General features: G+C 37.3%; 1 long non-coding RNA gene across 1 annotated transcript; it reads right to left on the minus strand.

The window, feature by feature from the left end:
* Positions 1 to 1,490: 1,490 nt before the first annotated feature.
* Positions 1,491 to 4,924, minus strand: LOC110891962. Its single transcript, XR_002565714.1, has 3 exons — positions 4,798 to 4,924; positions 3,629 to 3,703; positions 1,491 to 1,639 (listed from the first exon to the last, which is right to left on the minus strand). It is a non-coding gene; the product is annotated as an uncharacterized LOC110891962 (long non-coding RNA).
* Positions 4,925 to 21,259: the final 16,335 nt, after the last annotated feature.

Here is a 21,259-nt window from a genome sequence, read left to right on the forward strand (position 1 = left end):
CCTTTGACTAAGCTAACCTGTAAGGCAGTTAAGTTTGAATGGGGACCTAGACAAGAGGAAGCTTTTAGGATTCTAAAGCACAAATTGACAAACGCTCCAATCTTAGCTTTACCCGAAGGAACCAAAGATTTTGAAGTATATTGTGATGCTTCAAAATTAGGATATGGATGTGTGTTGATGCAACGCAAAAAGGTAATTGCGTATGCCTCTAGACAGTTGAAAAAGCACGAGGAAAAATATACAACTCATGACCTAGAGTTAGGAGCCATAACTTTTGCCCTTAAGATTTGGAGACATTATCTGTACGGAAGTAAGTTTACTATCTATACAGATCATAAAAGTTTAAGGTATATATTTGGGCAAAAAGAGTTAAACATGAGGCAAAGAAGGTGGATGGAAATCCTAAGTGATTACGACTGTGATATTCAATATCACGAAGGAAGGGCAAACGTAGTCGCAGATGCCTTAAGTCGTAAGTATCATGAAAAGCAAAAACGAGTCCGTGCTCTTAGTTTAAATCTACAATTATATTTAATGGAACAATTGAAAAAGGTCCAGCGAACGGCAATCAAGGATGATGCCGAAGGAATGAAAGGTTACCTAAAGGAACTAGAACAAGGAAAGGATGGAATTTGGAGATTCCACAAGAAACGAATTTGGGTACCTAAGCAGGGAGAATTAAGAAATAAAATTTTAGAAGAAGCTCATAAATCTAGATATACCGTACATCCAGGAAACAATAAGATGTACCAAGATTTAAGAAATAATTTCTGGTGGATAGGAATGAAAAAGGACATAGCTGAATATGTACCAAGTGTCTTACTTGTTCGCAAGTTAAGGCCGAACACCAGAAACCTTTAGGACTACTACAACAGTTAGAAATGCCGGTATGGAAATGGGAACTCATAACAATGGACTTTGTTACTAAGTTACCCAAAACCAGAAAAGGTAATGATGCTATTTGGGTAATTGTGGATCGATTAACCAAATCAGCTCATTTTCTACCAATGAAGGAAACCTTTAGCATGGAAAGGTTAGCCAAGTTGTATGTAGATGAAGTAGTATCCTTACATGGAGTCCCACTCTCCATTGTATCGGATAGAAATGGTCGTTTCACTTCCCGTTTCTGGACAAGTTTCCAGGAGGCAATGGGAACTCGACTCAATTTAAGTACTGCATATCATCCTCAAATGGACGGACAAAGTGAAAGGACGATACAAACAATGGAAGACATGCTCCGAGCATGTGTAATTGACTTTGGTGGTAATTGGGATAACCATTTACCATTAATTGAATTCTCCTATAATAATAGTTATCATTCAAGCATCGAAGCTGCTCCATTCGAAGCACTGTATGGACGCAAGTGCAGAACTCCCGTTTGTTGGGCAGAAATAGGAGAAATGTTACACCCTAACACGTATTATATAAAAGTCACAGCGGAAATTCGTGCCATAAAATTTCTTTCATTAAAAACGTCTTGACTTGCTAGAAAGTTTGTTTTACAAATATCTCTTTTACAAAACAAAAGCATAACTCCCGTTTACTAAAGTACATACTCGATTATTCCCGTACAATCCCTTTTTTGTGACTCGGTCTTCGATCTCTACCCCTTGTAATAATCTCCCATGAACCGTACAACCTGCACTCACCACATATATTCATAACATTAGCACGCATTATATAAACAAGATTCATTCAAATACACTTCACATTTCGTCATTTTTCAAACTTTAAGCATTTCATCTGTGTATCCATTTCTTGGTGAGGCTTCAATAATGCACCTGCATTACTTTTCATTCTCAAGGTATACCATTAGTAACGTTAACACTCAACGTATCTAAATCATGCATACATACATACATACTTACATACACATCTACATACGTACATACCCTTCCTACAACTTTAAATACGTGCAAACACTCATACATGTCTTTATACATATATACATGCACAACTACATACGTACATACCTTTACTACACCTTTACATACATGCATACACTCGTACATATCTTTATACATACATACATACATACACATCTGCATACATACATACCTTTCCTGCAGCTTTACATACATGTATACACTCGTACATATCTTCATACATACATACATACACATCTGCATACGTACATACCTTTCCTACAGCTTTACATCCATGCATACACTCGTACATATCCTCATACATACATACATACATACATACACATCTGCATACGTACATACCTTTCCTACCTCCTTACATACATGCATACACTCATACATATCTTCATACTTACATAAATACACATATGCATACAGACATACCCTTCCTACATCTTTACTTAAATGCATACACTCGTACCTATCTTCATACATACATAAGTTCACATATGCATACATACATACCCTTCCTACATCTTTACATACATGCATACACTCGTACATATCTTCATACTTACATAAATACACATATGCATACAGACATACCCTTCCTACATCTTTACTTACATGCATACACTCGTACATATCTTCATACATACATAAGTTCACATATGCATACATACATACCCTTCCTACATCTTTACATACATGCATACACTCGTACATATCTTCATACTTACATAAATACACATATGCATACAGACATACCCTTCCTACATCTTTACTTACATGCATACACTCGTACATATCTTCATGCATACATAAATACGCATCTATATGCACGTACAACATCTTGCATACCTCTTACGTACTCATACGTTATTTACATGGGACTTAAACTTTGATTTAGTCCATAAACATCTAAGGAATGGTCAAAATCATGTTTAGTAAGCCCGCCGTAGTCCACGGATAACAAACCGAAGCCCACGATACATAAATCAACTTAAATAACCAGATTTCAGCTTTCGAGACTTGGGGAGGCCGTCTCTGACGGCCCTAGGGGCGTCGGCGACGGGCCTTGCAATTACCCGTAGCCAGAAACACCCGTAGACAGGAAATTAAGGCGTCTGGCAAAACTGGTGTTTCCAGGGGGCGTCGGCGACGGCCTCCAGAAACATCAGTTTTCTGCTGTGTTGTTTTATCGTTCGTACGCACCAAAACGCGCATAACTTTTGAACCGTTTACCCGTTTAACCTCCCGTTTCTTCCTACATGCTTGTAAATTCACATTCTATCATGTGAGCTTAAAATCCCACATCCGGATTAAGGAAATTGTTATCTTACGCCCTATCGGCTTATTATCATTTTCTAATTATTTGACCCGTTATGGGTAGTTGCACATTAAATGGTTTATGACATACCAAACCATACTCTTCGCTTTCACACATGGCAAAAACATTACTCTAATCGATTCGCTTGTTCCAATAGACATTTTTAAGGTTGTTTGCCCGATATACCTATCAAGGGCGTTATTGTCAATTTCGTTCTATCCTTAACAACAAAGGAATTCCTTACCTAAGTAACCAATCCTACTACTTAGCTACAATTCTTAATCACACATACCTTACTCGAATCGAAACTAAGATCCGTTTAATACTTCATCGACATCATATAATTCATTCCTATTTGACCTCAATTATCATATATAATTAAGTTGCATATAACTTTACATAACAACTAAGAAGTGATTACGGAATCACTTACCTTATGCGTCCGTGTTCGTACCCGATCTCTTGCCTCCTCTTGGCCCGTTAACACCTCGTGCTTGAGACGTGATTCCTATGCTTCCATTTCATCGAAATCACACTCTTATTAGCATACTCATTTATACATGTTAACGGTCATGTCATTAGTCATTTCTAACAAACGCAACTCATATAGCCATACCCATATCCGTATGCACTCATGTAATTCATCATGTCATCGCATTAAACACACATAAGTCTAACACATACCGTATAACTTACTCTAATCTTACAATTATGACAACGTGTCTAACCATTCTTCTTATACCCAGTTGACTTTTAGAAGTCAACGGTTCATTTAATTTAACATTTGACTTATCATTATATACCCGTAACATCATAATCGACTATACGGAAGACAATATATACATTTTATCATACGATTGGTGTGCGTACCACCTTTTAAGCATAACGTACAACTAATTCATGCACAATCTTCTAAATTCATACATAGTTCATCAAATCCTTCTACTAATCAACATGTGGTATTTAAAATTAAACATCAAACATATTATCATCACATTTTATTCAATTCATCTAACAACAATTCATCATTTCTTATCAAATTTCTTTAAACATTCACATATATAAACGATTTCAAACATCAATAATATGAACATATTATCACTTTCATCACATCGTCAAAACCCACTTCATAACTATTTTTCTAATCACTTACAAGTGATCTAATCTTAAGTTCTTCATAATTTCTTCATGCTTTTGATGTGTGTACTACCTCCTAAGCATAGTGTACAACTAGTTCATGCATATCCTTCAAATCTCATACATAACTCATCAATTTCTTCCTTCTAACCAACATGAATCATACATGCATAAACATCAAACATACTACTATCACATTTCTTTCAATTCCTCTAACAAGAATCCATCATACAAATCAAAATACATCAACATTCAACAAGAATTAGACATGGATGATGATTCAAATCATCATTCTCACCATAACTAATGGGTTTCACCCTTAAACATCAAATTAACCTAATTCATGCATAATCCATGTTCCAAATGACGATTCTAACACATGCTCATGCTCAATTTCATACAAATTCGTGATTTACATCATAACCCGCTTCATGCATAATCACCAAACTAACTTTTAAGACATACCTTGCGATCCCCTTGTGAATGTGATCATTAATCTATGCTCGGTTATGAATTTGAGCTTCGTTTGACTCCTCAATTTGATGATTATGTTAGAACTAGGGTTTGGTTCAAGGGGAGTTCCCCTGATCGATCTAAAACACACACGATGTGTGTGTTGTGTGTGTGTTTGTTTTGTTTTTAAACATAACTTTCCCCTTTTTCAACTTTGGTCCCTCATGTTTATTACTTACTCATAATATTGGCAAAACTCTTGTCTTTTCATACTTTTAACCACACACTTAACTAGGTTAAATAGCCTAGTCATTTATTTCATGTTAAATCATATGGGACATACGATAATTATAAACATTCGGGTTTTGGGGTGTTACAAGAAAGTCAATTATCAGGCCCAGAGATTGTGCAAGAAACCACTGACAAAATAACACAAATCAAGGAAAGACTGAAAACTGCTAGAGATCGTCAGAAGAGCTATGCAGACAATCGCCGCAAGCCACTAGAATTTTAGGTAGGAGACAAAGTACTCTTGAAAGTTTCTCCTTGGAAAGGAGTGGTACGATTTGGTAAGAAAGGAAAACTGAGTCCAAGATATGTTGGACCATTCCCAGTGATCCAACGAATAGGACCAGTAGCTTATCGTTTACAACTACCAGAAGAATTAGCTAGAATACATGATGTGTTTCATGTATCCAATCTCAAGAAATGTCTATCAGACGAATCCCTGGTAGTACCTCTTCAAGATATAGAGGTAAATGAAAAGCTGAAATTCGTAGAGAAACCCCTACAAATAGAAGACCGGAAGATTAAGTTTCTCAAACACAAACGACTAGTGCTAGTGAAAGTCAAATGGGAATCCAGGAGAGGACCAGAGTACACTTGGGAACTGGAATCAGAAATGAAGCGAAAGTACCATCATCTATTTTAGTAAATCTAGAGGACGAGATTTTTTCTCAAGGTGGGGAGGATGTAACAACTGTCACTAAAATCAATAATTAGGACGATAATTAGTCAATAAGAAAACCCTAATTGAGACACCCAAGTAATTCTGCATTGGCCCTAAAATTTTCAGAACAATCGGAAACAGGATCAGGGCCCCTAAAACTCAAGGGAGGCAAACCCTAGTTGAATAATTATCTAAATTAAACATTGCTATGTTCTGATTGGCCCAATTGTTGAATCACCAAAGCTAGTCCCGAGCCTAGGCAGCCTATGAATTAGACTGCTTAGCTTACGGACCGCAAGGGAAAGGGCTTACGGTCCGTAAGCAAGTCTCAAAAATTACTATAAATGGCAGACGTTGGGACTTGCCTGAAGAAGTTGAAACGACGCACAAACTCTCTGTGTACGTCAAATTAGATCAGTTACAGTACAATTAAACACACACGATCACAAGGTGCTGCCGCAATCAGAGTAATAACTCGATCGCTATTACGATTCAACGTCCGATCGATTATAACTATCCAACGATTGTCTGGGTGCTGCTCAAATTGAGCTGATACTTTGTTATTCATTGTGATTTCGAATTGAATGTTTGAGTGTTGTTCGAATTCGGACTATGCTCTGTCATTCGTTGTGAATCCATTGAATTCTTAAGTATTGCACTTATTAATTGTTGTGAGGGTTTAATCTCGTGAATTGACGTAACTGCTGAATTAGTTACTAACCCGTTTGTGTGTACATTGTTAATTAAATTAGGTTAATCACAGGCAAATCAGTAAGGCTTAAACTCTGCTCGTAAAATCTGCAATGTGAGTCATTCTCTTTTTTTTATCAAACTGTTTTACAAAACTCCAAATTATTTTCAAAGTTATAATTACAGTGATTAAGTTTATGTAATCACCAAGTTACAGCCGGTATGTGGGGTTTTGTATACATTACTTAATAATCTTCAACATTGGGGCAGCCAATGGGTGATATGACCATAATCACAGACACCATTGGACAGGTGGGCCAATGGGTCGAGTGACAAAGTACCGTGGGTAGTTGGTTTGATAATCAGAAACATTGTAATCGCTCTTAATACTATGAATTATAACTAATGTGTTGTCTTAGTAAAATGAATGATTCACTCAGTATTTCCCCGCTGATAAAACCTTTTTCAAACATGTTTCAGGTGATATGTTGTGAGCAAAGAAAGAGAAGTGTCGTGAAGCACTCCCAGCTTAGAAAAGTGGCTCAGTGTAAATAAATAAAAGAAACATGTTTTGAAAAATAAAGATTTCCCTGGGAAATCACATTATTGTAAATTACGGGAATTTATCCCTAAAAGTTATAAAACGGGCAGTTTAAATTATTGAAAGATCCTGTTTTACAAGACTTCCGCTGTCCCCTAAAATTTAAATAACGCAGGATTTCTGTCCTGCGGCTCCTGAAACGGGTAAAACCAGGTCGGGGGCCGTGACAATATTGCACTGAAGTTTTCTTCCATTCTTTGTTATAGAAATGTTTGGATCGAATGATGAAAATCTTGTGCTGCTTGATCCTTGGGATGATTTCTTTTCTGAAGAATCTTTAACACTGAAAGCAGTTTCTATTTTCGGAAATGATTTGTTGATCCAGTAACACCACTCTTGTAATACAAGCTGATATCCTGTTCTCCATCGTAATTCTTCATCCTGGCAATCTTCCTCTGCTCCATCTCTTGAGCTTCCAGGTGTTCGATGAAATCTCCCAGTGTCATATTCTTGTAATCTTTTCTGTTGGATCTCAGCATCATCAGAAACGTTCCCCATGTTTCATGTGGTAGCGCATCTGCAAGTTTTTCAATCAATTCGTCAGTATCTTTCTTAATTCCAAGTTTTGTCATATTTCTCACCAAGTTACAATATCTGTCAATTATCTGCTTGGTGTTTTCAGTTTTCAAACCACGGAATAAATCGAATTCTTTCTTCATGAGAGACATCTTATTTTTGAGCATATCATCACTTCCAACAAATTTTGCTTCCAATTCTGTCCAGATTGAATAAGCAGTTCCATCATGTTGAAGCAATATCAAGATACCTTCTTTTATCGCTTACTGAAGCAGACTCACCATCAATTTCTCATCTCGATATTTCTTTTTATCTTCAGTACTCATTTCTCGAATTGTTTGCTGCCCACCATTTGTAACGGGTCTAACATATGGTTCTTCAGTGTGTTCCCACGCATCCAAGTGATAAGCCTCGACCCAGTTTCCAAATCGTTCAGACCACACGTCATAATCATCAATATCCATGAGTTTAGGCGGTTTCTGAGACGTTCCGGTTTCATTGTCAATCAAAGCATTCTGTGTAATTGAGATCGGACTAGCAAAGGCATTATAGAATTCAGTGTCCATTGTTCAATTGTTCAAAGTTCACAAAATTTCCAAGTTTAGGCAAATTGTTCAAATAAGCGGATATCTGAAGATGTGACAGACAAGCGAAACCTCAACCTGTTCAGAAAAGTTGAACCTCAACTTGTTCAAATAAGCGAACCACAAAGTTGTCACACAAGCGGAACTACAAGTTGTCTGTTCAAGTGGATCTTCCTGATGTCTATTCAAGCGGATCTAACTGATGTTTGTTCAAGTGGATCTCTTGAGTGGAACTACAAGTTGTATGTTCAAGCGGATCTGTGATGAACACAAAAGCGGAACTACTGATGTATTTTGGAGCGGAACTATCAACTTATGTGACACTGAAGCGAAACTAACTGTCCTTTGGAGCGAAACTACACTGTCACTGAAGCGAAACTATCAAGTGTCCGTAAAAGCGGAACTAAATTCGAAGGTCATTTCGTCCATTTTTTGTCCGTATTTTGGTCTGAAACTTTCCAGGGTTTGTTAATATTCAATTGCGCACACTCTATGAAATTTTGAGACAATTTCGACCGATAAAATTTTGAAAATTTAAAGGAAGTGTAGAAAAACAGATGAAATGCAGTTGAAATGGCAAGAACTCCTCCTCCTGAGCTCTGATACCACTTGTAGGATCGTGTTCGGCCCTGATTGAGTCGATCAGAAGAATTCCTATCCAAATCAAGAGGCGGAAACTAATGATTTGGTGCTATTTCAATCGGATTCACTATTAACTGTTGTTTTATTGATCTTAATAACGTTTACAGACTCTGACAGCACTTCGGCAGCACTTCGTGGCTCACCGGAAGAAAACACCTACCACTATGTGCTTAGGTTCGCTTGAAAGTTCCCCTTATATAGACCAACAGGTTTCGCTTATACGGTCATGTCCGTATAGGCGGACCTACATCAATAACGAATAAGCGGAACTATCATGTTCACATAAGCGAACCTATTTCACTTTGACATATAAGTGAAACTAAGACTATGACACATAAGCGAAACCTATTCTAACATATGTTTCTAGGATTTCGTGCCATGTCTATCCTATACAACACTAGACTCGATATAAGACGTAGTCGACAGACGTAGTGCACCAACAGTAAATAGGCACAATCAAACCTGTTATGAAGAATGATGCCGATTCATGCTCCACTCTTACCAACCTGGGAGCTCCGGCAAGTCAGGTTTTTCAAATAAAGAAAATATCCACCCAAGCCTGACCAGCCTTGGGTAATCTCAACTCTTCTTCAGTTGGGTTATAAGTTGCCTTCTTTGTTGCATAAAAATCTTTAACCCCTTGAACTTTACCCTCAATCATTTTTCCAAAAATCTTTTTCACCTTTCCATTAAATGTTTTCTCAACATCAAATTCTTTCTTCTCAGAATAGAATTGATTTGAGATCTCAACCTTCCAAACTTTTGATTTAAAATTCTCAGTCCTCAATGGTGGAAAATTAACATCATCCATTGGAGGCACTGAGTTTTCCTCTTCAACCTCAACCTGTGGCTCCACTGATTTTATGGAATCAGATTCATCGCCAAATTTCTCAGAAAACTTCTTAACAACCCATATTTGGTTGTCTTTAGCTTTCTTTCTGTAAAAATTTTTCTTTGAACACTCACCAACTTCATAAATTGAATTTTCAAAAATTTTGTATTTTTCAGTTGGTGGTTCATTTTTCTCAACAACTTTTTCTTTGAGCTTTTTAGAGACTTCCTGTTTTGTCTTTGTAGCTTGAGAGCAGTTCCATGCAATGTGACCAACTTCATTGCACTTGTAACAGGTTCTAGTTTCCTTTCTATGAAAAACTCCAGTCCCCATTCTCTCTTGCTTCTGGATAATGAATTCTCTGTTTGATTGTGTCCAGAATGAGCATTTTGATTCCTCCTCACAGCTTATCCCTGAAACAAAATTTATATTTGTTTTAGTAATTTTCTCATTTTTATGATTTTCATGTGGAATAAAACCAAGACCTTTCTTTTTGAAATTACTGTTATGGTTTGGTTTCTTTTGAAACCCAGAACCAGAACCGTAACCCTTTTTCTTGTTTAACCGTTTTTGAACTCTTGAAGTGTACTTTTTAGGTTTTTCTTTAAGATTTAAATCTTTTATTTCAGAAATATTAATTTCTGTCATTTTGAAAACCTTTTTGATCATTTCACATTTAACACTTCTTATTGGAAATTCTTTATCAGAATATACTTTGTCAGAATCATTCAAAGTATATGCAACTTCAAATGTTTCCTCATTCAAATTAGATTTTGATAGAAAAAATTCTTTATTATAAACCCGTTTAACCGACGATTTTGGACTGTTGACTGACGAACTTGAACTTTCAGACTCAGACTTTAACTCCGACTCCTCATCTGTATCCAACACCTGATCGACCAACTTTTTTATTAACTCAGACTCATGATCAGTGTCAGACGATGTGAACGTGACGTCAATGTTTTCTGGTAATTCATCAGATGTTTCGGATTTTAACTTTATATTAACTGCCTTTTGGACTTGCTCCTCATTTGGTTTTCTAGGAGAATATCCTTTCCAGATTGGAGGCGGACACTTGTTATAACTAACACTCTGTTTCTTACCAGTATCCTTCTTCTTTGACTTCTCATCTTGAAATGCTTCAAAACCTGCAACAGTTGGATAAATTCGGTCAATAAGATAATCAGAACTAGAATAACTTTGGAACAATCTTCTGATTCTTTCATTTTCAATTTTCTCAGTCTCCAACTCTTGTTTCAGCTTGGCACATTCCTCAATGTAATGATTTATAGCTTTTTGCTTCGACATCATCATAGCATTCAACATGGTCAATGCATCTTCTCTTTCAGAATTCGTCTTCTGTAGACCAGTCACTGTTTTGTTCAACATGTCATACGACTCTTTCACATAATTGAGATTAAACAGTAATTGTTCTTTCATCTTCTCAAACTCAGCCAATTTTTCATCTTTAGCTGCACATTCCTTGCAAGATTCTAAACACTTTAAGCAAGGCTTGATAACTTCCACAATCTTTTCTACTTCAATGATCTTCTCAGCTTCAACAACTTTTTCAACTTCAATCACCTTTTCTTTTTCAACAATCTCCTCAGCAACAATTTTAACCTCTTCATTTTGAACAGTTTTCTTCTTTTTGATCAACACTTTCACACTTCATTTTCTTTTGTTCTTTTGCTGCTCGTCTCTCCTTCAGTTTCTCCAAACGAACCGCAAAATAAAATTGAAACTTTCAGGAGATAAATGAGTTTTTGCAACATTAATATGCCTTTCTTCCTCATCATCACCACTGTCATCAGTTGGTGATTGATCAAAATCTATTGACTTTTCAGAACTATCATCTGAAAAACTAGAATCAGATGGTGTTTGATCAAACACAGTTGCTCTTTCTGAACTTTCATCGGATGAAACAGACTCTTCTTCTTGATTCTTCACATTAATACCAACCACTTTCATCCATTCTGTAAATAAATCTGGTTCTTTTACAATTTTAGAAATGAAAGCTATAAACTCCCCATTCTCATCCACAAACATATCCCAGCTAAATCCTTCTGGTAACTTTTCATCATCTTGATTGATTAGGCATGCTTTGTTGTCGGCTGAAATGTATTTATCCCAGCTGAAATTTTCTTGATTGACCAAACATGCTCTCTTTGAAGAATCCTCTATTACTTTTCTACCATGAGCCACTTGTGGTTCTTGTTGTTGTTGAGTGACTTGTTGATATATGGCTTTCCGATAGTAATCATCTTTTCCAAACGGATTCTTTGCTCCACTAGCTCCCTGATTTTTGCATTCTCTCTTGAAATGACCTTTCTCCCTGCATCGAAAACAAGTAACTTTAGATTTATCAAAACCCAAAGTTGAAACATGTGCATCCAAAAAATCATTTCTTCCTGTAATCATTTTGAATTTTTCAGCTCTTCTCAGGACACTAGCTAAACACCATTTGATATCCATGAGCTCCATCTCTTCAGCATCTATCTGATCGTAATCCTCTTTTGTCAGCATAGGATTTCCGATCCTCCCTGCAACCAAACCTTCATAGGATTGTAGCACAGTTGCAAGTAATGCCATGTGATCTTTTGCAATTTCTTTAGAAAAACTTTGACCATCTGGAAGATTCAATGCAATGTTGCACTGTATCACACAAACATTCCCACTTTTTGAACTTTGAGAATGAAAACTTGAAGTTGAACTCTTTAGATTAACACTCGGATATGAAGAAAAACCACTCATGCTGTTTGGACTTTGATCAACAGTTTTAGATGAATTTCCAGCACTAAAAGCAGTTTGTATTTTTGGACTCATTTCTGCCTCTTGAACACTGCCTTTGTAATACATTTTCACATCTTGTTGACCACTCGGATTATTCATCCTCGCAATCTTTTGTTGTTCAAGATCTTGACCCTCAATCTTCTCAATGAACTGAGAAATTGTCAAACCATCATATTCTCTGGTGTTCTTTAATATCATCAGAAATGTACCCTACTCTTTCTGAGGTAAAGCATCAGCTAATTTGTAGACCCATTCCTCTCGTTCTTTGGTTATGCTTAACAATGACATAGAACGTACTAAGTGGCAATATCTTTCAATCAATTTCTTTGTATCTTCCTGTTGGTGCACTTGTGTCTGTACTTTGTCTGTATTTTGTAATGATATAAAACGATGTCTTTTGTTAGTCTTGTTTACGTCTTGTGTTGGTTTGTATATGTGTTTGGATGTAAGTTTGACCAAGTCAACCATCCTCCTGGTTTGACTTGGCCAAACAGTCAACACTTAGTTTGTAACATATGTTGTGTCGAAGGATGTCATCGAAGGATTGTTTATATCCTTCGATGACCTCGAAGGATAACCTTCGATGGATACAAATGGACCTCGAAGGATATACCATTCTTCGAGGTATATGTTGATCCTTCGGAAGGTTTCTGGTCGATAGATGATCTTTCGACCAGGCATTCTGATCCTTCGACATATCAATCTGTTATGGGTATATATACCCATGTAATGGTTCATTAGACAGAAAGACAACAGTAAGACATCCGATAGAGTTGTATGTGAGTGAACCAAGTCTTGTAGAGAGCATTTTCAGTTTGGTCAAGGGCTGTAACCGTGTCCACTGAAATACAAGAGAAAACTTTGATATCTTGTGTGTCTACTTTTTCTCTTTGTAGCTTGTGTTCTCATATAAACTACCGGTTTGCATTCTAGCTTGGATTCCGCACTTGCTAGAGTGTTAAACATAACAAGGATAAGGTTTAACCTCGACCTCCGCCTTAAGAATAATAATATCCGACCTGGACATGTTAGTAATCCACATCGGATCTATTATTCGAGAGTTCTCTTGACTATCTCGGAATAAGATCACGAGATCAACTACCTGGTTAGAGATCGTGAACAAGCAATGAAGTTTCAGAAGATGGCCTTGTACTGCTTCAATTTACTGGTTAATGCGGGAAGTGCATGGTCATCACATCACTTAACAGCTGAAAGGACGTCAGAGACTTAAAGACTCGAAGATTGAGACAAAGCTACAGCCAAGGGGGAGTTTGTTGGTGCACTTGTGTCTGTACTTTGTCTGTATTTTGTAATGATATAAAACGATGTCTTTTGTTAGTCTTGTTTACGTCTTGTGTTGGTTTGTATATGTGTTTGGATGTAAGTTTGACCAAGTCAACCATCCTCCTGGTTTGACTTGGCCAAACAGTCAACACTTAGTTTGTAACATATGTTGTGTCGAAGGATGTCATCGAAGGATTGTTTATATCCTTCGATGACCTCGAAGGATAACCTTCGATGGATACAAATGGACCTCGAAGGATATACCATCCTTCGAGGTATATGTTGATCCTTCGGAAGGTTTCTGGTCGATAGATGATCTTTCGACCAGGCATTCTAATCCTTCGACATATCAATCTGTTATGGGTATATATACCCATGTAATGGTTCATTTCACAGTAAGACATTTGTGAGACATTGGATAGACATTGTGAGTGAACCAAGTCTTGTAGAGAGCATTTTCAGTTTGGTCAAGGGCTGTAACCGTGTCCACTGAAATACAAGAGAAAACTTTGATATCTTGTGTGTCTACTCTTTCTCTTTGTAGCTTTTGTTCTCATCTAAACTATCGGTTTGCATTCTAGCTTGGATTCCGCACTTGCTAGAGTGTTAAACATAACAAGGATAAGGTTTAACCTCAACCTCCGAGGGACCTACACTTCCCCTGGCAAACTTGTGAAAAGATCAAATTCTTTCTTAAGTAGTGCCTTTTTACTCTTAATCATCTTCTCACTACCTTCAAATTTGGTTTTAAGAGCATCCCAAATTGACTTTGAAGTTTTGTCATGTTGAAGCAATACAAAGATGTCTTCTTTAATAGCTTGCTGAAGTAGACTAATCATCATCTTTTCAGCTTTGTACATATCTCGTTCTTTGTCATTGAATTCCGAAATTGTTTTTTCCACTCGCAGTTCACTACGTGGTAATACATACTTTTTCATAATACACTCCCAAGATCTCAAATGATTAGCTTGAACCCAGTTTTCAAATCGATCTTTCCAACCATAATACTCCTCAATGCTCATTAGCTTCGGGGGTTTTTGCACAGTTCCGGTTTCATTTTCCAAGTCCATGTTTTGAGCAATGACAGCCGGACTAGTCGGGGATGTGGCAAATGCGTTGTAAAATTCTTCACTCATGATTTGGTAGCACGGTTCACACACAGACACTTTCAAACGAAATTAGTGCTTTCGAACGAAAATACTTCCAAGCGAGAATACTCCTTCAAACAGGATTAACCTGCACACAACTTCAAACGGGATTAAGGTTTCAAACGAAATTAGGATTTTCAAACGGAATTAACTAATTTCGTTTGAACTGAACAAATGAGATCTAATTTCGCGTGGAATTAGATACCAGTTTCAAACGGAATTACGTTTTGAAACGAAATTATAATTTCGTTTGAACGAATTCAAATGGAATTACAAATTTCGAGCGGAATTAGTTATGATCTCAAACAGAATTAGCCTGATGATGTAATTCCGAGCGGAATTAGTGTGCAATTTCAAACTGAATTATGATGATGTCAGCATTTTCGAAACTGATTCAAACGGAATTACTTGTTTTATCAGATTTAGATTGAATTAAGGTCCAATTTTCTCAAGGCTTTGTTAAAACATGATTCCGCTTATGATGTGTGAAATTCAGATCATTTTGTCCGTTAAAACTTGTTCAATTTAGAAAAGAAGGTGTAGAAGTAAGAAAATGAGATGAAATCATGCATAAATCTGCAGAACTCCTCCTCCTGAGCTCTTACCAATTGTAGGATCGTGCACGGACCCGAATGAGTCGATCGGAGGCGTTCTACACAATATGAAAGGCGGAAACAGACATATTGTGTGTGATTCAGCTAGAATATCACTTTTAACTGTCTTTCTATTGATCTGGTAACAATTACAAGTCTGTAGACACTTCGACAGAGCTTCGCCATCGGAAAACCTCAACCTAATTCCGTGCCAAATGACACAGAATCATCCCTATTTATGGACCATCTAATTCCGTTAGAACAGGTTCAAACAGAATCTCATTACAAGCGAAATTAACTCACACGGAATTAAACAGAAACGAAATTACAATTTCAAACGATATTAAGTAATTCTGTGCGGAATTACTTGTTGACTCTTCAAACGGAAATAGCCTCTTTCAAGCGGAATTAGCTTTCTTGTCATTTTCTCAAACTTCGTGCCATGAACAATGCAAGACTCGATTACAAGACGAAGTCGACAGACGTATGCACCAACAAGATTCACATCTACCTTTTCCCAGATTTCTGTCAGTCATAATTTCTGATTCATTTTTGAAAGGAATATGGAAATTCCTGCATCAGAAAATATATGGAGTACAGAGATCATGAGACCTTGGTTTGCTGTGGGGTCTTGGAAATCAGATTTTGATGTTCCTGTTCTGTCAGAAAGTGTGATGAATTTGATACCAGAGGATTCACCTTATAGAGCAGAGTATCTAAAGATGTTAAGCAACAAGCCAGAGGATACAGAAGTTTTTGACAGTGTATCCCCTATGGAGCATGATGCACAAGAATCAAGTGCACCAGGAATAGAGCAGGAGGCTGAATCAGAACCTCATCAAGCTAATGAAGATGTGTACATGAGTCCTGTGGTAGAAGAACATCATGCAGAAATCTCACATATGGGAGAAACAAGTGCACAACACTCTAAACTTAATATTATTCATGATTCTAAAAGTGATTCTGATGAATCAATTCATGGAAACTATGAAATTGTACATAGAAGCACTGTTTCTGAAAAACAAGATGTGAGTAAATCTAAAGACCCATTCTCTGAATCAGAATCAGAATCTGAGGAGGAGAATGTGGTGGTAGCAGGTGGAGATCAGTCTACTGATGAAGGAAACCTGGATGAGAAAAATAAGAGTTTCTCAACAACTCATGAAGAATCTAAAAAGGTTCAAGGATATGAGGAAAACCAGGATTTGAATGAGTTTCAATTTTCTAGTAAGGGCATACAGAATTGGGAATATTCCCAACCTCTTAACCTTAGAATAGAAGCAAGTGTGTTTTTTGCTGGTGTGTTAGAGGTGGAACATCTGTAGGATCGTTTTTGGCACCCGAACGATTGCGAACCGATACATGTGACGTGCGGAATCCATACACGTACGTGGACCGAATACAAGAACGTACTATCAACTGTGATTCCATTGATCGTATGAAATCATACAATGAACCGTGAATCATGTTGGTGCACTTGTGTCTGTACTTTGTCTGTATTTTGTAATGATATAAAACGATGTCTTTTGTTAGTCTTGTTTACGTCTTGTGTTGGTTTGTATATGTGTTTGGATGTAAGTTTGACCAAGTCAACCATCCTCCTGGTTTGACTTGGCCAAACAGTCAACACTTAGTTTGTAACATGTGTTGTGTCGAAGGATGTCATCGAAGGATTGTTTATATCCTTCGATGACCTCGAAGGATAACCTTCGATGGATACAAATGGACCTCGAAGGATATACCATCCTTCGAGGTATATGTTGATCCTTCGGAAGGTTTCTGGTCGATAGATGATCTTTCGACCAGGCATTCTGATCCTTCGACATATCAATCTGTTATGGGTATATATACCCATGTAATGGTTCATTTCACAATAAGACATTTGTGAGACATTGGATAGACATTGTGAGTGAACCAAGTCTTGTAGAGAGCATTTTAAGTTTGGTCAAGGGCTGTAACCGTGTCCACTGAAATACAAGAGAAAACTTTGATATCTTGTGTGTCTACTCTTTCTCTTTGTAGCTTTTGTTCTCATCTAAACTATCGGTTTGCATTCTAGCTTGGATTCCGCACTTGCTAGAGTGTTAAACATAACAAGGATAAGGTTTAACCTCAACCTCCGAGGGACCTACAAGTGGTATCAGAGCCGTGGCTCTTTTCCTTGTTAAAAACCGAGTTTATACAAGATTTTGGAGTGTTTGGACAAAACTCACTTGGTTTAGCACCCGTTTTTAGTGGTTTTCTTGGATTTCTTGACGTAAAAACGTGTTCTAAACTAACCGGGTGTGTTAAAGGAAGGTTTGGGTAACTTAAAATCTTGTTTTAAAAGGTTTGGTAATTTCCGGCCAAAATTCCGGCTTACTCCGGTGACCGGTTTCTGGATAAGAACCTTCTATTTTAGGCAATTTTTTTATTAGTCAAATCTGAGTTGGTTAAAAGGTAAGGTCTGAACATACCTTCTGCCGAAAGTTGTCTACCAACCAATCACCTTTTTCACCAACCTGTCACCTTTTGTCAACTGTGTCAGATCTGTTCGAAAGATATCCTTCGAAGTCGAAAGACTATCTTTCGATCAAAGGAGGTTCGACAGATATTCATCCTTCAAACATCCTTCGAAGTCTGTGAGTTATCTTTCGAGCCAAGGAATCTTTTCGAAGGATATATTGTTCGAGCTACTGTTACTATTCGAAAGATAAGGATCCTTCGTCTTGGAGAATCTTTCGAAATTGTTGTTCGAAATTCAACAGTGATCTTTCGAACACTGTTGATCCTTCGAACAAGTATTATCTTTCGATCCTTATCTGTTTAAGTTTAACAGTTGTGTTTTTCAGGTCTTTCGATCCAGGATCTTTTGGCTGTTTGTTTCTTTTCAACATATTAACATAGTTTGTGAACATTGAATTTTCAAAAAGAAAAACTTGTTTTTCAAATTTTAAATCAATTTTCACTTAATATATTAATTTTTTTTAAAATGGGAACAAACGGTCAGTGGGATCCAACCGCGTGGACTACAACAACTTTGACTCCACAATCATCAGCTACGCAATCATCAGCCACGCAATCTGCGTCAGATTTCAACAAAACTGCATGGATGCAGGCTATTGCGCCACCTCAAGCTGCAATGATAACTGCAAATCAATGGGCATTGGTCACAAATCAAAGCAGCAGCATTCAAGCAATGATGCAGAACGACAGTGAAACTAGTACAAGCACAAAACCGCCAAAGCTAAATCACATCAATGACTAGATGGTGGAAAGAAAGGCTGAGAACTTATGTTCAGGGGCAAGGTCAAGATCTATGGATGTGCTTCTTCACCCCATTTGAAAATGAGTTGGAAGTTGCAGGATCCAATCCAGAAACTTACAGCACTATGTCTGATGATGATAAGAAGAAATTTGAGTTAGAAAAGAAAGCATTCATGATTCTCACACAAGCTCTTCACAGAGACATTTACCACCAGTTTGTTTACTGCACGACTACTAAAAGCTTGTGGGATATTGTGACACCCCAGGAAAACCAGTGAATAATACAGTTTACCTAGCTTCCTCAGTGAGTGCGTACCAAATTTCGGGACGAAATTTCTTTTAAGTTGGGGATAATGTGACAACTCGAACTTTCGACTTTCATTTTCACATTAAATGCACGTTGACTTTGACCGTTGACTTCGACTATTTAAGGTGTGTGACTTGGTTGACTAGTAATTGTACACGATCTGATATGTCAAGACGTGTCGTGATTATTGAATATGTGTTAGTGTTCGTGGTTATAGTGTGTTATAGTGTGAAAAGCTTATTTATAAACCCGAACTGAATAAAGCCCATTAAGGACCCGACGAATCAAATGTGATTCGCCATACAATTCTCGACGAGATGGATGTTGATTCGCCGAGAGCCACTCGACGAAACATATGTGTTTCGCCGAGCCCAGATCCACCAAAGCCCAGTTATGGCCCAAAGTTACATCAGTTTAGTATTATACGTGTGCACATAACCAATCATCGAAACCCTAAATTTTCATTAAGTGGGCGACGGCAGGCATCATTGTCATCACTGAATTTCCTTCGATTTCTGGCTTAAATCGATATCCATCTAGGTTGGTGTTATTGTTCATTGTTTGTCTTTATTCTTGTTGTCATCAGTCATTATCATACATATCGTATGCATCGATTTTCCTTTTAGAAAACTCATGTTATTAAATTGGTGAGCATGTAATCACACCCTTGTTGGTCCAATCATTTCATTGCAACCCTTATAAGCTCCAATCATATTATTTCATGTATCAAATATTGTCATTATCATGAAGACTTTATGAATATAAACGAATGGATGAGGGTTGATTATGGAGTTGTCGACCAACATGTAGAATCGGTCCAATAGTTTTCTTTTAGGGCGGCTAGTTTTGTCTTCATCATATGTGCATAGCCAAATTTAGTTATATGTATGTGTTGTTTAATCATGATAACCATGGTAAATCAATAAAAGTGAACCAAAGATGAAAGATCATCACATGGTTCTGTCAGGATCTTTTTATAAGCATTGAGTCTTGCAATCAAAATAAAGGTCCAATTAAATTGTCACAACAAATGATTCATTAGTTGCTATTTGATTCAAAGAATGCATGTAATGTTTTTTAGAGAGTTGTTGGCCACTTTATAACTCTTTGACAAATGATTTTTTTTGCATAAAGTGCAGCCAAATAAGTAAACATATGATTTGTGGGGGTGGGCGGTTGTTGACCGAAAGCCATTGGCTGTGGCTTCGGCCCAATAGTGATAGAGAACCAAGTGAGTGCATTGTATTAGATAATGACTTCTGTGTAGAGAAGGGTCCGACTTTTGTACTAAAGTGCCTTGTCCGAATTTTATGCATATGTATGTGGTCTGAGTTTCCTGTTAACATAAAATCCGACCTTTTAAAGTAATGTGATGATAGTCCGAGTTTTATAAGAATCCCTTTGGCCCGAGTATTTGATAAATGAAGTCCTAATTTTTATGTAAGCCAACAAAGGGGGTCCGAACTTTAAAAACGCATGCTTGGTCCGAAGTTTTGGCTTGCATATGTTGTTTGATCTTGTGAATGGAACCCCCCCCCCCTGTCCGAGTTTTGAGGGGTGTTCCCCATGTCCGAGTTTAAAGGGGGAAAGCCCTTCTAGTCCGACTTTTTCATGTTAAAGGGCAAGTGTCCGCATTTTATTAACTTATGTGCAAAGGGTCCGAGCTTGTGCCTAGGGAAACTTATGTCCGAGTTTTGGGCTTAATAATATTGTCCAACCATTTGCATGTGATGAACTTTATTAACATGGGTATTTGGCACAAGTATCTTGGTTGTGTTAAGTTGCTAACATTATTAAAAATGTAAGTATGTTATGTATGTATGATAACTCCGATTAATTCTTAGTGATTTTGTTGCGTGTGTTCGTTATGCTAAGTGCGTATATCTTGTCAAGTGTGGAACTTCGTTAAACCTGTTAAACGTGGTTAGACATGCTAATGATTAGTATCGTTCGAATAAACTGAAACAACCCTCGTGTGATGCATGGATTTGCGTGGCTTTGATTAATTGTTTATGTGATACATGATAATTGCTTGGACACTTCGTGACATGAATGGCATGTGAATCTTTACGAGTTTAACTGATTATACATACGTGCATACTATAGGTCGTGATTAATTAACTGTGAGCGTGCGTATTCCTTTAGCATACCGAGCAAACCAAGGTGAGTTCACACAGCCAAGGCATGGGGTTCCCAGGGTGGGAATGGGATTTGATTATTTACTGGTACTTATCTATACTGGAACGTAGTGATGTGATTTGATGAACTGTTGTACGTACTCCACTGTTA

The sequence above is a fragment of the Helianthus annuus genome, chromosome 11 (assembly GCF_002127325.2).
Source record: "Helianthus annuus cultivar XRQ/B chromosome 11, HanXRQr2.0-SUNRISE, whole genome shotgun sequence".
Taxonomy (NCBI): domain Eukaryota; kingdom Viridiplantae; phylum Streptophyta; class Magnoliopsida; order Asterales; family Asteraceae; genus Helianthus; species Helianthus annuus.